The sequence below is a fragment of the Lissotriton helveticus genome, chromosome 8 (assembly GCF_964261635.1).
Source record: "Lissotriton helveticus chromosome 8, aLisHel1.1, whole genome shotgun sequence".
Lineage (NCBI taxonomy): Eukaryota > Metazoa > Chordata > Amphibia > Caudata > Salamandridae > Lissotriton > Lissotriton helveticus.
This window is the reverse complement of record NC_136069.1, coordinates 1,256,665,680-1,256,679,380: the sequence shown is the minus strand read 5'-3', so window position 1 is coordinate 1,256,679,380 and position 13,701 is coordinate 1,256,665,680.

The following is a 13,701-nucleotide window of genomic DNA, read 5'->3' as shown; positions in this document are numbered from 1 at the left end:
GAGGAAATTAGTTAGAATGTTGTATTATGCTAAGAGTCCAGCAATTAGGCTTAAACAATTATGCGCTGCTCTTTTGCATGGTTCTGAAATAGATGTGAAGAATATATGTGAAGAAATTGAGTTTTGTTACTTTGGAAGTAAAGAGGAGAATGTTGAAATTGAGCAAGAAGAAGAGGGTCTTGTGGAAGATAGTGTACAGGTTTCCAGTACAGATAATTTCCAGAGGGAAATTGCGACGTTTGAGGTGAAATCAAGTGAGAGGCCGAATTTCACTTGTGTGTGTTGTCGACGCACTTATTATAAGAATCAGACTAAGTTAGTGGATTTATATGCAAAAAGTGAAAGGGAAAATAATAGTGAATGGAAGGATTTTGCAACATACTTGATGGTAGAAAATTGTTTTGATTTGGGATTGGATCAATGTGTGTGTACTTATTGTTCTTGCAAATTAAATCAAAACCAGATGCCTGCTAGAGCAGTTCATAATAATCTGGAATTGGTTGAGATTCCTTCTGAATTGAAGGATTTAAATACTTATGAATCTATTTTGATTCAAAGTATCCATCCCTTTCAGGCTATTGTAAGAATGGAGCCAAAGACAGGGAAATTGCCTCCATCAGATTTACAGAGAGGATTAAAGGGAAGAGTTGTTTATTTGCCTCTAGATTTGAAGAAAAACATTAACACAATTGGAGTAGAAAAAGTGGAAGAGGAACCTCTGGTTATCTTAGTTAATGGGGTTCCGACAAAGAATAAGAAAATATGGCAAGATTTAGTAGATGTTAGGAAAGTTAAAAAGGCAACATTGTATTTGAAAAAAAATAATAAATACTATAAGAATGTATATGTTGCAGAAGAGGAAGTAAGTGAGGAAGAGGATAGCGATTTGTGTGCTGGTCAAATTGAGAAAGTAGAACCCTCTACTAGTGAAGAAATATATGAACATTATAGTGTTCATCCTTTGCATTCCAAGGAAGACATGGGGAATGCTATTGAGTTGTTTCAAATGAAACAAGCCAAAGGGAGTCCCATTAGTGTTTGGGAGGAAAGTTTGGAAGCTCGGTGTTTCCCACAGCTTTTTCCAACAGGTCAGGGAGGAAGATATGATGAGCGACCTCATCAAATTCCTGCTTCTGAATACCGGACTTTGCGATTGTATGCAGGAGATGCTAGGTTTCGACAATGCATTCCTTATTTGTTTCATCTCCTGTTTGAAAGCGATCTGTCTGGACTGTCATATGCAGTGAACCACATCTTGAAAAGTGGTATACACATGCAAAACATCTCGGCAAGTGACTTTATGGATAAAGTCAATGTCCAAGATAGTATTTTGGATTCTCACCTGATTAATCTCATGGCGTGTCAGCGTGGTACTAATGAGTACTGGTACCGTCGTCATGGTGATTTAAAATGTATGCTGAGGAACTTAGGTACTCCCACATGGTTCCTCACTCTGAGCTGTGCCGAGTATGGCTGGGAAGACTTACTTGAATTTCTACGAGAGGCAAATGCTAACGTAGATAACATCGAATTCAAGACACCCGGAGAACTGTGCTCTTTGGATCCAGTCAATGTATGTAGGTACTTCAATCATAGATTTGAAGCTATGATGTCTTTCATCATGAATAAGAAGAATCCACCTCTTGGAGAGGTGTTGGATTTCTTCTGGAGAAAAGAGTACCAAGCAAGAGGTGCTCCTCATATACATATGTTGCTGTGGATCAAGGATGCACCTAAATTTGGAACGGATCCAGAAGACTCAGTGATGAGTTTCATCCAACAGTATTCTACGTGTGCTGTTCCAAACGCAAAGGAGAAGAAAAGCCTAAGAGAAAAAGTTCTGCGTTTCCAAAGCCATCGATGTGGAAAGTACTGCCGTCGTAAATTCCGAAACAAGGACAAGTTCTACACTAAATGTCGTTTCGGCTTTCCACGACCGGTGATTTATAAAGGAAGAGTAAACAGTTTGATGTCTTCGCTGTGACACAATGTCATGAAGAAATCACCTAAAAACACTTACAATTTGAAGAGGAACGAAGAGTCCAAGTACATCAACGACTACAACCCGGTGATTTTGTCCATGTGGAATGCTAACATGGATATACAGTTTGTGGCTGATAACTGTATGGCTGTGGCTCGGTATGTGACGTCTTACATCACCAAAAAAGAGAAGACAGAATTGAAGGATATGTGGGAGGACATTTCCCATGAAAAGAGCCTCAGCAAGAAGTTGTACAGTTTCAGTCTGAAGATGTTGTCGCATCGAGAAATCGGAGCGTACGAATGTTCTGACCGGTTGTCTTCAGCAAGTCTCTATGCCAAGTCCAGGAGTATCGTTTGGGCGAGTCTTGGTCTTGCTGCAACGCGTAATCGAGTTCTCAAACCTGTGCGGGAAATTGAGTATTTGGCGGAAAAGGAGCCAAACAGTACCGACATTTTGAAGACAAACATGTTGGATACATATTATCCAAATCGAAGCAGTCACCTCGAGAATGTTTGTCTGTATGAGGTTCTGCAAAATTACATATTCAAGAGGAACATCAAAGAAGATGCTGAGAAAGGAGTGTATGCTGTAATAGGAAGTGAGGGATGTCTGGTCAAGCAAAGAAAATGCCACTTGGTAAACCATCGAAAATTGAGTGGCGAATCTCCTGAAAAAAAGGAGTTTTTCTATTTAGCACTTTTGCAACTTTTCAAGCCTTGGCGTGCAGAAGAGGAACTGCTTGGAGATTTCCTCTGTTACGAAGACTCTTTCAATGCCGCCAAGGAGACCATAGAATGTCCTGCTTTTCCCAAATATGTAGAAATTTTGAATGCGGAAATTGAGCAGGAAGCAACGATTGCAGCCGAGATTGCCAGAGACAGTTCTCAGGACAGTCAGAGTTCTGCTTCATTGAGTCAGGATCCACTAGGAGGACCTGTTATCGAAAATGAAGCTGCCACTGCCATGAATGAAGTGGAAAGAGCCATGGCACATGCTCAGGAGGATGCGGTTAACTTAGAAGAGTTGGAAAGACAACTCAACGTTGAGCAGAGGAAAATATATGACGAAGTTACCATGCAAATTGATCATGGATTAAGTCATGACAAGAAAGAGTGCTCATGTACGTCGTTGAAGCCTGTCCGACTGTACGTGAGTGGAGAAGCGGGAACTGGAAAAAGGTTCCTCATTAAAGCAATTTCATGCTATTTGCAGGAAAGGACAGAGTCATCGCTGTCTTGTGTTGTCACTGCTCCAACTGGACTGGCAGCACATAATATTAAAGGGATTACTTTACATCGTTTACTGATGCTGCCAGTGGAGCATGACAACAAATTACAATATCACAAGCTATCTGGAGATGCTTGTTTTGAAGTTTCAAGAATCTTGAGGAAAATGAAACTTCTTATCATTGACGAAGTAAGCATGGTTTCCAAAGTCATGCTTGCCTTTGTGCATTTGAGGATGCAAGAAGTTCTCAAAACAGAGTATGATGTGTTATTTGGTGGCAAACACATCATTGTTTTCGGAGATCTTTTGCAGCTGACACCAGTGAAAGGGCAACCTGTGTTCAAAATGCTCACGCATGAAGATACCAGGAAGTGCCTAGGCAGCATTGGCAACGTCAATATATGGTTAAACTTCAATTATGCTGAACTGCATGAAAATATGCGTCAGGCGAAGGATGAAGTTTACAAGACTATTCTACAAGATGTTAGAATTGGAAAAGTGACCGAGCATGGGAAAGAAGCTTTACATGCACGATTACTGTCAAATTTATATCCAGAACAAGATGTTGTGCCTGAGAATATTTTTCAGAAAATTACTGAGAAGGATTCTGGAATATGTTTGATGCCAACTCTTGCAGAATGTGCCAAATTTAACAACAAAATGTTGCATTTAGAAAAGCAAGAGATTGTGAAACTGGAAGCTATTGATAGAGTAGAGCATATGGGATCAACAATTATTTTGTCTGAGAATCTGAAAACAAAATTGGATTCATTAGAGAAGAGTATATCTAAAACTGCAGGTTTTGAAAAGACTCTGAATGTGTGCTTGAACTGCCGTATAATTTTAAGAAGGAATTTACATGTTGAAAGAGGTCTGGTAAATGGATCAATGGGTAATGTTGTTGATTTTGTGAAATACAGAAATAGAGATGGAATTGAATTTTTAAAAATTAAATTTGATGGCATTGAGGAAGTACAGCTAATTGGTCGTTGTTCTGCTAGATTTTTGCTTGTAAAAGACTTATATGTTCGCCGTAAGCAGTTTCCTGTTTGCTTGGCATATGCGGTGACAATTCATAAATCGCAAGGTTTAAGCGTAGACAGTGCATTGGTGAATATTGGCAGTTCTGTGTTCAAGGAGGGTATGGCATATGTGGCATTGTCACGAGTTAGAACTTTATCGGGATTGTACTTGATTGAGTGTGATGTCACAAACATTTGTGCAGATCTAGATTGTGTTAAGGAATACAATAGGTTAAGAAGAGAGTATGCGCCACATTTGCCTCAGTATCCTTTGTTTGAGAAACGTGTGGTAGGCCGGAAACGAAGAAATGAGAACAATACTGGGGAGGTTGTAGCAAAAAGACAAAAAGTCAATGAACCTAAAATTACAAGCAGAAACAAAAAGGATTCTGTTGAAGATGTTGTTGGTTTTCAGTTTGAAAACAGTTCTGGTGTCAACTGCTATGCTAATGTAGTGGTTAATGTTTTATTTTCTCTAAAAAATGTAAAAGAAGAGATTGTGGTCAATTCTGATCAAAGATTTTGCAGTTTGTTAAATTCTGTGTTAGAGAAATGTACCACTGATAGAAGAAACATAGAAAGTGTGTCTGAAATTCGAAATCTGTTAGACAGATGTTCAGGCCAAACACAATTCTCTCAAAATATTCAGCAAGATTGTCAGGAGTTTTTAATGTATATGCTTGATGTATTACATGCTGAAGGTGTAGATGTAGATCAGCTGTTTGGGCTTTCTTATCAATGGCAGCATGACTGCGAGAACTGTATGGTATCAAGTACTACTAGTGTAGACTCAGAAAGATTTATATATTTAACTTTGCCAGACAGTAAATCAGTCTCCTTTAATAAGCTAGTAAAAGCAGCTGATCACAACATGGAGTGTAGCCAATGTAAATCTGAAATGATGTCCACATTATTTATACGAACATATGGCCAGTATGTCATTTTAATGTTCCAACGATGTAGGCCTGATGGAACAAAATTGACAACTTTAATTAAAAATTTTGTAGCTTCGCAGTTGTCAATATCAGGAAGGACTTTTGTAACTGCAGCAATTATATATCATGACGGCCCTTCAATAACATCAGGACATTACACAGCTTATTTAAAGTCTAGAAATGGCTGGTCATTCTGCAATGATTCTGTTTTAATTTTCAAAAAAAAATTGCCGTATGACCTTAAAAACTCTTACCTGGTGTTTTTAAAACCAAAATTTTAGGGAAAGAATCTCGGGATGTGCTCTGTGGAATTTCAAGAAGTTCTAATGGCTCCTACACAATTTGGCCTTGAGGATAAGTGTAGTTCAGAGACATAACTTCTAACCATAGGACTGGACATTATGGAGAAATACGTGCACTTTGAATGAGTTCAGAAAAACTGTTTCTTTTTATAAACTAATTGAAGCAGCCAATCAAAACATGGAGTAGAGGGAATGTAAGTCTGCAATGCTGTCTACTGTTTTACATTGCTTTGTGATTAAAAGTGATGTAGAGAATTAAATAATTGTAGTAGTCATAGAGGTAGTGTAAGTCTGCTTGTATCAGTTTCATAGGAAAAGTAGAACATGACTGAGCAAGAAGGGGAAGATATTACTATTCCAGGATTGTGAAAATGATCTTCAACATTTTAATTCTGAAAGTTGCGGAAATGCCAAATGACGGGATTGGCTTACAAGAAATCCAAGAGTTATAAATGGCTCTGACAAGATTTGGCCTTGTGGAAAATTGTGGTAGAGAGCAAGAAGTCATTTATTGCATGTAACGTGTTTTTAAAAACGATGGAGATTTTCTTTCAGAAAGTGGCGGGCTGAAAGTAATAACAGCACAAAAGAGTGTAAGCTGTTCATAGGACATCCTTGGACGTCATGGAAAGTAAGTTAACTTTAAGGAGTTCTGAATTTTGATTTCTGATGTTGTATGGGTTTTTTAAACACAATCATTTTGATTGTGTTTTTTTTTCCCCGCTGTTACATGATGAATACCTTCAAGTCACTGTTTTTAGTGAAATTTGATACATTCTGAGAACAGCAAAAATAAACCATTTAACATGTATAATTAAATCTGTACTGTTTGCATTTATGATGTATATGTAGAACTGTGTAGGAGGCATGGAGAAGGTGAGGCTTCTGTAAGTGTCAAAGTTGTTGCATGCAGTGCTGCACTTCTGCGTATTCTTTCATATGCTAGACTACATCTGCACAATGAGATACCTAAGCAAAGGAAACGCAAGTGATGTGATTGAGAAATGAGCAAAATAAATTGCACGTATTTCAATTACATCACCTGTGTTTCCTATCATTACGAATCACATTGTGCAGATCAAGTTTAGGTCTGTCCAGGGAAACATAGGAGGTTTCTACTTTGTTGAAGAGTGCAGTGGACATGACTCACTTCATTGGTAGACTTTCACAGATATTATCTCCTCTGTACACTTCAACAAGTGTAAATCTCATCTTGAACTCTGAGTAGGCCTCACCTTAAACAAACCTCTGGATAGGAGACATGTTATTGGCATCCTGAAGCGACACTTTTCTGAAACAAGAGCAATGCAAAAGATGCACCATGTTTTAAGATAGGCCTCACTTCATCTGTATCAAGATACTGTTAGTTTAAAATGTATATCTTTAGGACTGTGTAGGGGACCTGGAGAAGCAGAAGCTTCTGTCAGTGTCAAAGTTGTTGAAAAACTATTTGTCCTTCAATCTTTTCCCTTGTCTTTTGTAATTTTTAAATACATGTTTTAATATTTTTCAAATGTTGGTTCTCTCTTTCACAGATTGAAAGTATAAAAATAAAAAGTGAGTAATTTAACGGCAATTATAAGGTAAATAGTTGTACTCTTTTCGTTACATTTCTATCACATTCACCTACTATTAGATCCACTGCTTCACTTCTTTAACCCTCAGTTTCCTGCCTTTGCTACTTTCCTCATTCCTTTCTCTATTACCTACTTACTCAACTCCTTCCACTCTTTTTCTCAGTCCCTCTGTTCTCATAGTTCCTCAGTCTTGTTCACTCACTCCGTCTCTATTACTCTTAGTGTCTGTGAATTACTTTCCCACCTTTTTTTTTGGACCGCTTCCCGGGAAGTGGCCCGGTTCGCAAACCAGCAGCGTTACGGGAGTCCACCATTTTGTGTTTCGGTCGAATCAAGATACAAGATGGAGGGCAAATAATGTTCAGAATGGGTAGAAGGGGGCACGGTAGATGTATCTTGACCCCCTTGGTTTTCTGAGGGTGGCTGAGGAGGACCATAGTTCTTCACTCTTGTTCACTCTCTCTGTTTCTATTAATGTCACTGTTTCTGACTGATCAAAAAATTTTTTTAAAAAAAAGAACAGTAACTATAAGGGAAGGAAACAGACAGTTATGTTAAAAGAAAGACAGCTATAGGGAGTAAACTAAGGATACTGTTACCCGCAATCCACTGCTGATGATGTTACTGACCATGTCATGAATGATGTAATATGTGACATCATCAGCAGTGGATTGTAGGTAACAGTATCTCTTGTTTACTCCCTAGAGCTGTCTTTCTTTTCACATAACTGTCTGTTTGCTTACCTTATACTTACTGTTCTTTTTTTAAAAAAATATTTTTTTTGGTTAGCTTCCGGTACGCGTACCGGGTAGCGCTCCGGGGAGCGAACTAAAAGAAATAGAGGTTGGCAGAGTTCCAAATATTCTACCCATTTTTTTATAACGGGGAGGTAGTTCTGAAAAGAACTTTTTTTTAATGTTTTTGTTGTTTTATATTTTTTTTATTATTTTTTGAACATTTTTTTACTTTTTTGTATTTTCTGAACGTTTTTATATTTTTTTTGGTTTTTTTTGGGGGGGGGGGAAACAAAAACGATCCATTGTAAAGGGCTCAACAGGAGCAACAAAAAAAAAGAATTTATTTTTTGGGGCGTCTCGGACAAACATTAACATGATTCTGAATAGCTCTCATAATCAAAATGATGCTACTTTCCCTGTAGCAGATGAAATCGCCGCAGTGCACGCACACTTGCTTCACGTGCCCAAACAACATTTGAATGTTTGGGATCATCTCCCTCGCCTCTGGTCCCGACACCTCTGGAACAACCGATCTTCTTGCAATTGGAAGGGGATTTTGTTGCTCATCACGTAGCTGGGCAGCACTATAATTATTTGGGTGCCACCTACTCATATGCCGATGCATAGTGTGATTGCCGTAACTGTATTTTTTTTCAGTTCCCCTTGACAATCTATCACCGCATATACGGCAAAACACGTAGCGTGCATTCACTTTTTTTTGCCCCTCAGGAAATTTATAGAATTGCCAAATGTAATTCTCTTTTCGATTGTACCTCCTGGGCTCCTCTGGCAAAAACCTTGGCTCTTCCTCCTCTTCCTCCTCTTCCTGTTCTTCCTCTTCTTGCAAAATTACTTCAGCAGGTGGTCCTCTCTTATTTGGATTTGGTGGAGGTGGTGGGTTAGAACCAGCTGAAGCTACTAATGAAGCCATGTCAAAGTGTAAATAAAGGGTCTTTCTCTCACCAAGATGAAAGTCAGAGTGAGGAAAGAAGGAGGGGTTTTCATCATTTGGGAAAAGCAAAAGTTCTAAACCAATGAAAAGTGTTCATTTTAGATCACATGACCTAGTATTACATCATTAGGAAACCAAAAGTGAAATGAACCAATGAAAAGTGTTATTACCGAGTCACATGACCTGCTGTGTTTACGTTACGCGGTCGGCGCCGCGCCCCGGATCGCTTCCGGTTCGCGTACCGCTGCGCTTCCGGGTACGCTAACGTAGCACGTCATATGACGTATCACGCGAGAACGCGAAACGTCATGCTGACGCGACGCGTCACGATGTTGTCATGCTGACGCGACAGTTGCGCAAACGGAACGTTTACCGGTTCGCGGACCGGGTCGCGGCTCCGAATTGAGCTAACGGGAAGCTAACCGGTTCGCGTACCGGGAGCGAAACAATAAAAATAATTTTAAAAAAATTGTATTAAAAACATGTAAAAAATATTTTTCGATTTAAAGAAGAATACATTGTAAAGGTTTTGATATTTGCTATTAAAAAACCATTGAAATTCATTGAAAAAACCATAGGTTATAGACCATATATAGTTAGGGATTAGCATTTACAAAACCTTATTTTACTCACACAAAACCATTGAAATTCCATATATAGTTAGTTGTACTAACTATATATCACGCACCCGCAATCCACTGCTGATCATGTCACATATTACATCATTCATGACATGGTCAGTGACATCACTGATTACATCACTGATGACATCTCAAATGACATCACTGATGACATCACTGATGACATCTCAATGACATGACTGATGACATCACTGATGACATCTCAAATGACATCACTGATGACATCACTGATGACATCTCATTTGACATTACTGATGACATCACTGATGACATCATTCATGTGATAATACGATGAACTTCTTCAGACTCTAAAATAACCTTAGATACAGACTGTCACTCATCCATGGAGTTACTCACACACCTACTCAGTCATGCAAAGAATCAATTACACCTCCATTTCCTCAACTATACAGTTATACATACCTTACTTATTCAAACATATACTAACACATATTTACTCTCTTTTACAATCCCTGATACAAGTTCACAATGATCAATACAGCCACTCACACATTCACGGACTCTTATGCACAGTTATTTATATATGTCAACTCTCACATGTACTGTGTTTTACATATGTTCTTACTTTGACATGTAGCACTCAGATATCCATTCACTCACCAATGCACTCAGTCAACCGCCCATACACCTGTTTCCACATGCACTTTTGAATCCATATATCTAGTGAATCAACTGCTTACACATCTATGCACAGAGTCATACACCTCCCAGCCACCCACACACACACTCAGTCTCCCATACAAATACTTGGGCAACCAATCAATAACCCATATACTTACTCATATAGCTACTGATCAACACATGCAGCAGTTTACAGAACAACAGACATAATGATGCACAAATTAAGACAGTTTACTGACTAACCCATGCACTCAGTGACACACATTTAATCACTCACTCATACAGTCAGTCACACACCTACTAAATCCTTCATCCAGACACTTATACATCCACTCATTCTTCAATATGTAAGACATTTGAGATGTCATCAGTGATGTCATTTGAGATGTCATCAGTGATGTCATCAGTGATGTCATTTGAGATGTCATCAGTGATGTCATCAGTCATGTCATTGAGATGTCATCAGTGATGTCATCAGTGATGTCATTTGAGATGTCATCAGTGATGTCATCAGTGATGTCACTGACCATGTCATGAATGATGTAATATGTGACATGATCAGCAGTGGATTGCGGGTGCGTGATATATAGTTAGTACAACTAACTATATATGGAATTTCAATGGTTTTGTGTGAGTAAAATAAGGTTTTGTAAATGCTAATCCCTAACTATATATGGTCTATAACCTATGGTTTTTTCAGTGAATTTTCAAGGTTTTGTAAATGCTAATTCCTAACTATATATGGTCTATAACCTATGGTTTTTTCAATGAATATATATATATATATATATATGTTATATATGTTTAACATTGTTAATGTATACAATAAAATCAATTTGAAATCATAATTAAAATGAGAAAGATGTGTTACAAGTCTTTCTTCTATAAAGAATTGATGATGACCTACAAACATACAAATAACAAATGCATTTCTTATCATTCTAAACACCAACAATATCAATACAATTATACAAACTATGGGCCGATTATTAGTTTGGCAGACCATAGAACCACCAAACTCATGGTGGAGGTGTCGTGGTGGTTGGGGACCAACGCACCACCAACCTGACTGCCATATTATGACTACGGTTTCAGACCTACTGGGGACTACAATCCCTGGTGGTTTTGTGGCTGTCTGTGGAAGTAACATGCTTGGCAGTGCTGCTGCTGCACTGTCAAGCATATTACGAGATTACCCACCCCCAGCATGTTCATGGCAGTGAGCCCACCATGAAAAAGCTGGTGGTGAGAAAACAAAGGGTTCCTACTGGACCCCCTGTTGCCTATGTGCATGGGAATGCATGCAGGGGCGCACTTGATGTGCCCCCTGTCTGCATTCACCCTCTTTCCTCCATGTCATGGACTGCACATTACATGCCGTGCAGGAATGGCCTTAGGTGTTCCCATTGCAGTGCCTTTTCAATAGGCACTGCAATGGGACCACTGCGCCTTCCGCCAGACAATGAAGAAACTCGTAACCTGGCAGGTGTTTAACAGTCAACTTTGCTGGTCTGCGAGCAGGGTGCTGGCATGGCACGCGGCTCCCAGACCGCCATAGTCCCATTTAGGCCCTATATCTACTACATAGAAATACAACAAAAATTAAGAATTCCTGAATAAATAATCAAATTAAATAATGGCACTCCAACATAACCCATTTAAAAAAATGCGCTGACAATAAAAAGGGGACATTTACTACTGCCACTCTAATCTATCTACATTGGGGAAAGTGTGGGCCACTTAAGGGATGACATTTACTATTTCCAATTCAGTCTAACCAGTTTGAGGAAGGTGCTGGACACTAAAGAGTGACATTTATTATTTCCACTCCAGCCTAATCATATTGGGGAAGGTCTTAGATGCAAGAGAGATGACAGTTATTATTCCTACTTGAGTCAAACCGTATTAGGGGAGATGCTGGACACTAAAGAGTGCAATTACAATTCCCACTCCAGCCTAACCATATTGGGGGAAGGTGTTTGACACTAAAGAGGTAACATTTGCTATTCCCACTCCAGTCTAACCATATTGAGGAAGGTGTTGGACAGTGAAGGGATGACATTTAGTAATCCCACTCCGGTCTAACCATATTGAGGGACAGGGTTGTCACTAAAAGGGTGCCATTTACTAATCTCACTCCAGTCTAACCACATTGGGAAAGGTGTTGGACGCTAGAGGGTTGACATTTATTATCTCACTCCAGTCTACACATATTGGGGACGGTGTTGGAGAGTAAAGGGGGGACATTTACCTTCCCCCTTCCAGCCTAGCCATAGTGGGGAAAGGTGTTTGAACACTGAGGGATTGCAATAACTATTCCCACTCCAATCTAAGGCTACTTGAAGAAGATATTAGACAGTAAAGAGCCAAAATTAACTAGATATAATTCAATATATATTTTTTTTTCAGGCAAATACAAAATAAATATTTCACACACAATAAATACTCCATACGCAACACAATTTCCTAACTATAAAATACAATATAATTAAATGTAAGCCACACTATCCAAAACTACAGGCCTATATATACATATTTAAACATCAAACTATTTTAACAAATTTGATTAGAATTACTAATTTATATAAAAATAAAAATATTACTACCATTCTTAAACTTTATACCATAAACAATGAAATAGCATCATAATCCTAAATTGTAAAGCATGCATTAAAAATATATTTGAAGCCATTTTCTTATTGTAAACTTTTACCCCTTGACCGCAGTGCAAATTCCGCCGCGGTGCTGGGGAATTAATGAGTGGGCCTGTTTCGGGCAGCCCCCGGCCGTCCTCCACACACGCCCACTGTGACGTCGGACGGCCGGGGGCGTCCGATACACCCAACGGGTTAAAAGACGTATTTTTAAAATGAAATAATAGATGTAAACCAAAATAACTATACAATTGTAAATCTGAAGAAATGTTTCAGAAAAATAAATATATATTTCTTAAAATATCTTCCAAAATATTGTTATTTTGCAAAGTTGTTTTAAAACATTTATAATTACTTTTGTCTAAGTAGTTTGAATTGTATATCATTACTCATTTTTTTTTAATATTAAATGGGTTTATATTCCAGACAATCTATACATTTTGAAACTTCTATAAAACATCAAATTCAATCTTATTTATTAAACAAATTATTTTTAGTTTGTAAATTATTTTTTGTATTTTTAATTAAGCATATTTTACATCTAATACCATTTATATATGTTTATTAATATTAAATTAAATTCTAGGAAAAACATACAATTAACAAAATAAATGTGAATTTGCATATCATGAAGCTTTTTCCCATAAATTGTTCTTTAAAATACACACTTTAACCCTAAGACCCAATAACCCCCTACTAAAAAAGAATAAAACTTGTAAAACCAATATTTATATACATAAATATAACTTAAATTGAAATTTTCAACATTTTCATAATGAGTAAATTATCATACTAAAAACACTAAGGAAAAAATGCCAAACATATACAATTAAACACACTACAGTAAATGACAAACAAATGAACACTTACAAATGATATTACATACATCATTTTCTACAATAATATTTTTACAACAATATTAAAAAGAGCACAAAAAGCAATATTTTTAGCTTCTATCTACAATATTTCTGTAACCCCGATATTCTTGACACAACATATTTGTGTTACAACATTTTTTTCCGATATTT